Genomic DNA, 11151 nt, shown 5'->3' with positions numbered 1-11151 from the left:
CTCGGGGCACGCCGGGAAATGGAGTCTCCGCGGGAGGAGGCGGCCCTCGGCCCGCCGCGGAGGCGTCGGCGGGAAGAGAACTCAATTTCCCGGCGGCGCCCTCGGCGCAGCTGGCGCGTGCGCGGTCCGGGTCGCCTGTCTCCCCCGCGGCTTCCCGGTTGACTCAGCTCCGATGTTCTGGTAGCGGATTGGCTGGCGGGCGAGGCCGGCCGGGTTAACGTCAGCAAGGAAACGTGGCAGCTCGGGCGAGCCGTTGACCTCGCCGGACGGGAGGGAGCGAGGGGGCGGGGCCTGGCAGCCTGTGTGGGCGGAGCCACGCTGGCAGGCGGAGGGCGGGATTCGAACTGAGGGGCAAAGTTACCTCTGGCCCCTGAGCCGAGTCCCAGAACAGCAGGGCCGGCCCAGCCGTGAGGCAAGGGGAGGAGGCTGCCTCAGGAGGCAGGGTCTACAGGAGCGGCAGATCCGGATGTAGATCTTTATTCTCAATTTTTTTATTGGTTTCCACAACATTATAAACAAACAAACACATAAAACATACAAACATAAATCATAGCCTTATTAAAAATTACACTTATTAACATTGTTAAGTGACTTCCTCGCTTCCCCTTGGTTGAATTTCATTGCATGTCCTTTTAACGGTTTTCCAAATCAGAGTTCTTAAAAAAATTTAACTTAAACATTAACATCCTTAGATCTTCACATTATGAAATTAAACATATTAATTCATCACTTAAATAAAATCCTGAGCCAATTAAGTATCTGCAAGCTGTTTTCAGTTAATTTAACTTAACATATTTAACTAAGTAATCATTAAATTTGATCCAATCTTCCTGATACTCCTCCTTCTGGTCGCGGACTCTTCCGGTTAGGTCGGCTAGCTCCGAAAAATCCATCATCTTCATCTGCCATTTTTCTATGGTAATTCTTGGGTTTTCCACTTTTTAGCTAATAAAATACGCGCAGCAGTCGTGGCATACTAAAATAATTTAACATCTCTCTTGGGCAATTCCAAACCGGTTATTCTAAGAAGTAAGGCCTCTGGTTTCTTTATAAATGTATATTTCAACATTTTTTTCAATCCATTATATATATTTTCCCAGAAGTCTTTCACCTTGGGGCAGGTCCACCACATATGATAAAATGTTCCTTCCTTTTCCTTACATTTCCAACATAGATTATCACAGTTATATCTTTGCTAATTTTACAGGAGTCAAATACCATCTGTACATCATTTTCATTATATTTTCCTTTAACGCAGTACATGCGGTGAACTTGACCCCTTCCACAATCTTTCCCAATCCTCAAACATTATATTATATCCTACATCTCTTGCCCAATCTATCATCACAGATGTAGATCTTTATTCTCTCTCTCTCCCCCCCCCCCCAATCCCTGTAGATCTTTCCCTAGCCCTTCTTCCCTGACTAGGGGAATGGTCGCAATTTTGTGGTTTGTCTGGGGCACCAAAATGTCTAGGGCCGGCCCTGCTGGAACATAGACAGGGAGCTGTCTTGTACCACCCGCCCTGTGGAACGCCCTCCCACCAGGTGTCAAAGAAATAAACAACTATCTGACTTTTAGAAGACATCTGAAGGCAGCCCTGTTTAGGGAAGCTTTTAATATTATATGAATTATTGTATTTTAATATTTTGCTGGAAGCCACCCAGAGTGGCTGGGGAAACCCAGCCAGATGGGTGGGGTATAATAATAAATTATTATTATTATTATTATTATTATTATTATTAATCTACCGAGTCAAGCCCATTGCTCCATGTAGCTCAGTATTGTCTACACGGACTTGTAGCAATGGCTCTCCAAGCTTACAGGCAGAGAGCCTCTCTGGGGATTGAACCCAAGACCTTCTGAGCTATGGCCCTCTCCTCATTTATCTACTAAACCATTGGTTTGTTTAAGGGGGCACAACATGCACATTGCTACAAAGATATCAAGTGATGCTCAGCGATTCCAGAAGCTGTAGGTGGCGAGGTTCATCTTGGACTGTGTAATGAAATATTACTATGTCAAATAATAGCAAAATCACACTTTTCTTGTTTTTCCTGCGTAATAGCAGAGGTGGGCCACGTGATCCTTGGCGTGAGAATGGGGGTGTTACAAATACACAAGTGTCCCTTTTCTCATCTGTGAAATATTGTTGAGTACAGAAAGTTGGAAAAAAAGTCTGATTGAGAGATGGGAGGCCCACTGCTATAAAACAGACATCCTGTCAGAACATGGTAATTTTATATATGGAGGTGACATCTTGTAGGAATCAGGTTCTGTTTACAATGATAAGAGCAGCTTTCCAGCTTTTTAGGTGGGGAACATTCCCAGTCCTCTCTACCAATGGCCCTTCCTCTTGCATTGGAGCATAAAGAGAAATAGAAATAGCAAGACTAATTTAAGGCTTTAAATTTAATTTAAGCAGCCAAGGATGTACAAGGATCCAACGCACAGGTCACTGCCTTCACTATTCCAAGATTATTGTCAGTGCCCTTGATAGTGTACAGAATAAAACCACCATCTGGTTACTCGCAACAAGTGGTTGATGTGGATACTGCCAGTTTAGACACTGCTCTCTCAAAGCCACATCAAAGCCAAACTAAACATGAATAGCTTTTTATCAGCAAATTAATATAGCAAAGGCAACAAAGTGAGGAACTGTTCATTCACTTTCTGAGGAGCTACTTGTCTTTCGAAATTTACTGATTTTTCACTACCATGCAGAACTCAACTAGACACAATTCCTGCTAGCAGCCACCAGAAGCTCTGTGCAGAAAAATAACTCTGGTGTGTGTTTGTTAATACAGTGGTAGCTCGGTTTACGAACTTAATCCGTTCTGGAAGTCCGTTCTTAAACCAAAACCGTTCTTAAACCAAGGCACACTTTCTCTAATGAGGCCTCCCGCCGCCGGTGCCCTTCCACTGTTCTGATTCCATTCTTAGACTGAGGTAAAGATCTCAAATCAAGACACTATTTCTGGTTTTGTGGAGTTTGTAAACCAAATTGTTCTTAAACTGGACTGTTCTTAAACTGAGGTACCACTGTATGTGTTGGGCTCAGAACAAGGTTCCCATGGAGACCACAAAGTCCCGAGTAGAACTAGAAGCACTCTTGGCATGGGCATCTCTTGAGTTTATTATTATTATCATACATTCATTTCTACCCACATTTTCCACTGATGGGACTGAAGGCAGCTGGCAATGTATAAAATGAGAACCACTAAAAAAAAGAGAAAAAGCCATCATTAAAAACAATTAAACACTGATAGATGTAAAACTATATATGTGAATGTCAGGGAACTGCCATCGGAGGAACAGGTGGTGGAGGGGCTCAGGGAGGCTGGGAGAGACTCAACAGCTGAAGCAGGAACCAGCCGGGGGAGGAGTGGTTCTCTGAGGGAATGCGAGCAGGAGGGAGGGCTCAGAGACGCTTCCAGTGAGAACAGTGGGGAGGTATCTGAAGCTCCCATAGGGAGACCCACGCCTCGCCGGAAACTGTCACGCCGTGAGTCCAGAAGACGTGTTTCCGTTAAGGAGCTTTTATGCTGGAAACGATTCCGAAAGCAACCACTGTCGGAATCTGCAAGTGACTAGAGCAGCCATGTCTGAGGGGCTCCGTCACAGACAGAGGTTTGTGAACGTGCACAGACTCTGAGGGACTACGCTTTTACGCACAAGCAGCTCATCATCCCATCACAGCATTCCGACAGTCTTTGTAAGCTGCTGGTGCAGGGAAAGGCATCATGAGTGACCCAGCCGGAACCGGAGAAGCAGGGGTTGGAGCTGGTCCAAGCCTGGAAGAAAGGTACCGAGCGTTGGAGATCCAACTGGCGCTGCAGACGGCGAGGCTTGAGGAGAGAAGGGCGCAGGATGCAGACCAGAAGGGGAAAACCACCCAGTTCACCAGAAAGGTACCAGGATTGGTGCAGAAGTTTGGGGGGGACCCCAAGGACTACCATGCCTTTAGAACAGAGATGCAATATGCTCTCAATGTGCAGTTTGAGGAATTCCCTGACGAGGAATCGCGAGTGGCTTTCGTGATTGGGCATCTTGAAAAGGGGGCGCGGGACTGGGTTCGGCCCCTGATGGCAACGCATAATGACATCCTAAAGGACACAATGAAGTTCTTTCGTGCAATGGATCTCATGTTTTCCAGCGATATTGAGAAGGGAGTGGTGCGCAGACAGCTAATGGCTTGCAAGCAGGGAAGCCGATCTGTCCGTGAGTACTGGACTGAATTCACCATGCTGGTGCACAGATTGGGGTGGGACTTATCGGCGGAACCCATTCAAATGCTTTTTGAAGAAGGTCTTGCTTCGGCAGTGAAAGATGAGCTTTCCCGGGGGCCCAGGGCGGATTCTATGGATCAGCTAACCAAATCTGCGCTGACCATAGGAGCGCGCCAGGAGGCGAGAGCTTTGGAGAGGCGGGAAGGGAAGGGGGAACGTTGCAAGGAGTTCCGCATTCCAGACATTCCAGAGCCAGCTTTCCCGCCGGCAGAGCCGATGGAAATCGGAACAGCACGCGCGCGCGCAGTTTCAAAGCCCAGTGAAGGGGGGAAGAAGGAGGGAAAAGGCGCCCGGAAATGCTATCTCTGCCAACAGCCAGGTCACTTTGCCAGAGTATGCCCCCAGAGGAAGGAATGGCAAGGGATGGTGGGGGCTGTGGAGGGAGGAGTGGAGGAAATACCGGAGCAAGTAAAAGCCAACGCCTGGCTGCCACCGTCGGGGCACAGCAGCCAGGCCAAAGAGCAGTGAAAGTGCCCACGCCAGAACCTCCTAAACCTGCCCTAGTGATAGAAGTGTCACTAGAGTTGCAAAACGGATACCCTCTAAAGATAAAGGCGCTGTTGGACTCAGGCAGCTCCTGCAATTTCATGAGCAAAGAGTTTGCAGCTGAACACCAGATACGGACGATCCCTTTAAGCAATCCCCTGCAGGTGACCACGATCGATGGCAGGGAACTGTTGGGAGGAGAAGTCAGCTTGCAGACCGTCCCAATGATAATGAAGGTGGCAAGGCACACAGAACTGATAGCGTTTAATGTGGCCACCTTGGGAGGGGCTCCCATTATTTTGGGGATGAGCTGGCTGGCGTTACATGATCCGCTGGTGGGCTGGCATCAGAGAGTGGTTTCCTTTGGCTCCGCACATTGCTTAGAACACTGCAAGGAGGGAAAGGGTTCAGCAGGAGCCCAAGCTACCCTAGCAGGGACGGAAGTAACGGAGAAAGTGAAGGTACCACGACAATATGCAGATCTCAGCGACGTGTTCAGCGAAAGGGAAGCTGACCAACTACCACCGCATAGACCCCTTGATTGTCAAATCAATTTACTGCCTGGGGCACAGCTCCCTGTAGGCAAGTTGTATGCCATGTCAGACAGAGAGATACAAGTGCTAAGAGAGTTTATTGACAAAAACCTGAAGAGAGGTTTCATCAGAGAGTCAAGAGCGGTGGGAGGTAGCCCAGTGTTTTTTGTGGATAAAAAAAACACGGACAAGCCGAGACTTGTGTGTGACTTTAGGGCCCTGAACGCAGTGTCAGAGCCCCTGGCTTTCCCCATGCCCAGGATTGATGACATTTTGAACAGGGTGCGGAAGGGAAAGATTTTTACAAAGATGGACCTAAGGGGGGCGTACAACCTGATACGTATAAGGAAAGGGGATGAATGGAAAACCACCATGTTCACCCCTTTGGGGGCATTTGAATATCTCGTTATGCCATTTGGATTACAAGCAGGCTCGGCGTGCTTTCAATCGCTGATGAACCACGTACTAGGGCCTTTGCTTTACAAGAATTGTGTGGCCTTCCTAGATGACGTGTTGGTGTATTCTGAGAATGAGGAGCAACATGTAAGAGATTTCAGAGAAGTGTTGAGCAGGCTGCTAGCCAACCGGCTGTGGGTGAAACTGGAGAAGTGTCAGTTTCATACCAAGGAGGTGGAGTTCCTGGGGTACCGCCTGTCAGACAAGGGATTGGCCATGGATCCCGGCAAGGTCCAGGCAGTGCTGGAATGGAAAACACCCAAAACAAAGAAGGATGTGCAGAGGTTCCTAGGGTTTGGGAACTTTTATCGTAAGTTCATCCGAAACTTTGCCCACCTGACGGCGCCCATTACGGACTGTCTCAGCAGTAAGAAGAAATTCGTTTGGACTGAGGAGGCGGAGCGAGCTTTTGAGGAGCTAAAAAGGGCCTTCGCCTCTGAAGAACAACTTCTGCATGTGGATTTACAAAAAAAGATGAGAGTCGAAACGGACGCATCAGACAGAGCCATAGGGGCGGTGCTTTTTCTGCAGCCAGGGAAGGAGGAGTCAGAGTGGAGGCCGTGTGCTTTTTTCTCGCGAAAGCTGAACAAATCCGAGAGGAACTACACGGTGTACGATCGAGAACTTCTTGCTATTCATGAGGCTTTTCGGAGATGGAGGCACCTGCTAATGGCGCACAACATAAGGTGCAAGTGTGCACTGACCACAAGAACCTAGAGTATTGGAGAACGGCACGAGTGCTCAACCAACGGCAGGTGAGGTGGGCCCAGGAGTTCTCCAAATTTAACTTTGAGATTCGTTACGTGCCAGGCCCAGAGAACGTTAGGGCGGACGCTCTCTCATGCAAACCTGAATATTTGGAAGGGGAGGGAGCACCCGAAGAAAGACATGTCATTCCAGAGGACCGCTGGGTGTGTGGGGCGGCATTGGTGGGGCAAAGAGAATTGGTAGAGGGAACGGAGAATGATGAATACGCCCAGGACAAACTCAGGGGACTCAGGAGGGAGGGAGATAAACCCGGAGGTTTTGAGGAGAGAAACGGGGCGTTGTACTACAAGGGAGCGTTATATATACCTGAAGGAGAGTTGAGGGGGAAGGTACTCAAGCAGCTGCACGATAGCCCCACAGCGGGGCATTTTGGGCAACACAGAACCATGTGGCTGGTGACCAGGGAATTTTGGTGGCCCAAGGTCAGGGAAGACGTGCGGGAGTATGTGAGGAGTTGTGACCAATGCCAGCGAGCCAAAGGGGAAAGGCGGGCGCCGGCAGGGTTATTAGAACCGCTACCCACACCAGAAAGACCATGGGAAGCAGTGGCCATAGATTTTATGACTGATCTGCCAAGGTCCAGAGGGAAAACAGCCATCATGGTTGTGGTAGACCTGTTAACCAAAATGGCACACTTTATAGCCTGCTCACATGCTGTCACGGCAGAAGAAACAGCTAAATTGTTTGTAGAAAATGTGTTTAGGTTGCATGGCGCCCCCTTGAGGGTGGTTTCTGACCGAGGGAAACAATTTACTTCCAGGTTCTGGAGGAAGCTCATGAGCTTACTGCAGGTAGAGGTTAATTTCTCGACTGCCCGGCATCCTGAGACCAATGGGCAGGCGGAAAGAGCCAATGGCATCCTCCAGCAATATTTGAGGTGTTATGTCAATGACAGAGAGAATGATTGGGTGGAGAAGTTGGCATTGGCGGAATTTGCCTACAACAATGCGGAGAACGTGTCCACGGGGATGAGCCCCTTTTTGGCTAATTACGGGTGCCATCCCAGGGCTTTCCCAGGGGGGGGGGAAGGGGAGAGATGGAGCGTTCCAGCTGCCGAACAGTTCGTAGAAGAAATGGAAGCGATCCATCGCCAGCTCCAACTTAACTTAGACAGGGCCAAGGAGGAATATAAGAGGCAGGCAGACAAACACAGGAGAGAAGGTGAAATCATTAGGGTGGGGGACCAAGTGTGGCTGTCAACCCAAGGGTTACCCTTCAAAGGGGGTTGTAAAAAGTTAAGACCCAAAAGATTGGGCCCATTTGAAATCACACAACAGGTCAACCCAGTGGCTTTCAGACTCCGGTTACCGAACCACATGAAGCTGCACCCAGTTTTCCACAGGTCATTGCTGTCACTGTATAAAGGGGACAGAGAAGGGAGGGTCACTCGGGGACCAGCAATGGAGGAAAGGGAACAAAGCTACCATGTAGCGGAGATCCTCGATTCCAGGTGGAAGGGAGATCAAGTAGAGTATTTGGTAATGTGGGAAGGGGAACCGGAGTCGGAAAACACCTGGGTCAGGGCAGAGGATGTCAATGACGAGGTTTTAATAGAAACTTTTCATCAGAGGTTCCCACGCAAGCCTCAGCCTGTAGCGAGGTTCCGGAGGGAATACTTTGCCACCACCGACGAAGAAGAGGAGTTGGAGGGGTTCACAGAGTCCGAGGAGGAGGAGGATTCAGCGAGCCGGGACGGCGACCGATGGAGGGAAATGTTCGAGACGTCTGAAGATGAAGAAGATTCCTTTTGGGGTTTTACCTCCTCACCTCCCAGAGGAGAGGAAACGGGAGGGGGTGAAGGGGGCCCTGGAGGGGAGGTGGATGTCAGGGAACTGCCATCGGAGGAACAGGTGGTGGAGGGGCTCAGGGAGGCTGGGAGAGACTCAACAGCTGAAGCAGGAACCAGCCGGGGGAGGAGTGGTTCTCTGAGGGAATGCGAGCAGGAGGGAGGGCTCAGAGACGCTTCCAGTGAGAACAGTGGGGAGGTATCTGAAGCTCCCATAGGGAGACCCACGCCTCGCCGGAAACTGTCACGCCGTGAGTCCAGAAGACGTGTTTCCGTTAAGGAGCTTTTATGCTGGAAACGATTCCGAAAGCAACCACTGTCGGAATCTGCAAGTGACTAGAGCAGCCATGTCTGAGGGGCTCCGTCACAGACAGAGGTTTGTGAACGTGCACAGACTCTGAGGGACTACGCTTTTACGCACAAGCAGCTCATCATCCCATCACAGTGAACAAAATCTATTAAAACCATACAAAGAATTAAAATAAAATCTGTATGGCCCCAGCTCTTTCATTTAAAGAAGTTAGTTCCTGGAAGACTGTTGGAATAAAAAAGTATTCACCTGCCGGTGGAAGCCAATCTAGCTTCTCTAGAGAGGGAGTTCCAAGGTTTGAGTTGTTGGGAGTCACTGTTTTGTATGCTCTGTAGTGTTTAAATTTTTTAATGTAAAGCTTTTCTGTTCAAAATACAACAACATTGGTGTAGAATTGTAGTGAATGCTGCATATTGCTCAATATTTACAGTGTGTGTCATATGGAAAACCATGGGAGGTGCTCAGCCTGATCCCACATTCATAGGACGGGATAAAAGCAAATGGACAACTGAAATGAGTTAACTACTAATTTGAGTATTGCATAATTCACTTTACAGAACATTTGTTTGCACCTGCAAAACAAGTTGAAAAGTACCATACAGTAGTTGTGGCACAATGAGAGCTGTAGTGCCACAACACCGAGGGCACTACACTGGCTAGACCTGACCTAGACAAATAGGCCATATGCAAAGATTAATGTAAATAACACAAAAGCATATTCATGAGCTTGGTCTTGTTCAGAGAACCAGCATCCCTGAGAAGTTGCCTGGTTTAACACCAATATGTTTGGTCTGCAGAGCCCCCAGTGCAGTAAAAATGTCATTTGACATTGATAGGAGTATACATACAACCTGTTAGCTATCAAGAGAAGGCATTTCCCTTTCTAAACTGAGCATAACAATAGTTAGCAGATTCTGGTATTAATACTGGAGAGCTCAACCAAATACTTCAAACCCTGTCCATCCTGACACAATGATAAGTGGTCAGAGCACCAAACAACAAGGGGCCAGAATTAGCTATTAAGAGGAACAAAGAAGTAGGGGTGGGAAGGGAGATGATAAATATTTGGCTTACAGTTGTTTTCTGTCTCTTGAGTATCTGTTGCAAAATACAGTGGTGCCTCGCAAGACGAAATGAATTCGTTCCGCGAGTTTTGTCTTGCAATTTTTTTCGTCTTGCGAAGCACGGTGTCGGGAAAGTTTTAGAAAAGCTTCAAAAATCACCAAAGTCTTTAAAAACCTCAAAAAAGGCTACCACACCGCGTTCTATGAGTTGCTCCTCGAAGTCAAGTCGCAACTGTATTAACGGTGTTAAGAAAAAGGGAACAAACTTGCAAGACGTTTCCGTCTTGCGAAGCAAGCCCATAGGGAAAATCGCCTTGCGAAGCAGCTCAAAAAACAAAAAACCCTTTCGTCTAGCGAGTTTTTTGTCTTGCGAGGCATTCGTCTTGCGAGGTACCACTGTAAGGGATAATATTCTCATGCTCCTTTGAGGGACACATACAACTTAGATCATGCACGTGCATGCGCAGAGCAAAAGAACCCTCTTACAGCTGGAACTCTTGTGTGCGCGGGAGGGTGGATCCAGCAAGTCTCTCTATCAGAAAACAATTGTGTAGATGTTTCCTACACAATTTTATTTCTAAATTTTGCATTTTATTCATTGCCAGCGTATGGGTACAATGAAAAGCTAAACTTAAAAAAGCAGTTACCGGTATCTGAATTGGAAGATAACTCCTTGCTCCCTAAATAAGTCAGCAAAAGGATTTGGGTGGTTGTGAATGTAATTATAACGTTCAGACATCTCACATTAGACTAGTGCTCTCATGTTATGTCTCCAAAGATGTTTTAAAACTGGTTAAAGAAATGGTTGTGGACCAAAAGGTAACAGCAATCCTGTTTCCTTGTAAAGAACAAAAGCAGTGTCCAAATGACAAAGGCAGCCCATAATTATCAGCAGCCCATATTTCCACTGAGATGGCAAGCTGTGATTATATCCTAAAATGTCAATGTATTCTTATCTTCACCCTTTTTTGCAGGCAGAATGTTTTTGTTTTCTGTAGTCTCTCCAGGCACCTGGTCACAGATCAGGAAAAGAATCTGGAAGGTCGCATCCAGTTTCCATGGACTTTTTTCCAAATGCAATCATTCTCTACATCATGTGAGAAGGGGATTTTTAGCGTAATGGCAGAAGCTTCTAAGATGTCCGCTCATTTTATGCTGGGAGCTGCAACACAAATATTGCTTTAGGCCTGCCAAGTGTCCTTCCCAGGGCCAAAAGTTCATTTCCTGCTAGAACAAGTGCCTCCCAGATTAGAAGCCATTCAGAACCTTACATACTGCTTTTTAACTTAGTAGTGCCACCTTTACCTTCCAACATGGCAGGAACCCCTACTGGAACAAAATAAGAGGGGAGGGGACATTTAGCAACTTTTATCAGCCTGGGGGTGGGATAACCTGTTCACTGCAGTTCATGTTCCATTACATTACTCTACCATTTCACTTCAGAACTAGGTCTAGAACT

The sequence above is a fragment of the Podarcis muralis genome, chromosome 3, assembly GCF_964188315.1.
Source record: "Podarcis muralis chromosome 3, rPodMur119.hap1.1, whole genome shotgun sequence".
NCBI lineage: Eukaryota > Metazoa > Chordata > Lepidosauria > Squamata > Lacertidae > Podarcis > Podarcis muralis.
The sequence above is the reverse complement of the archived record's forward strand: the minus strand, read 5'-3'. Positions refer to the sequence as shown.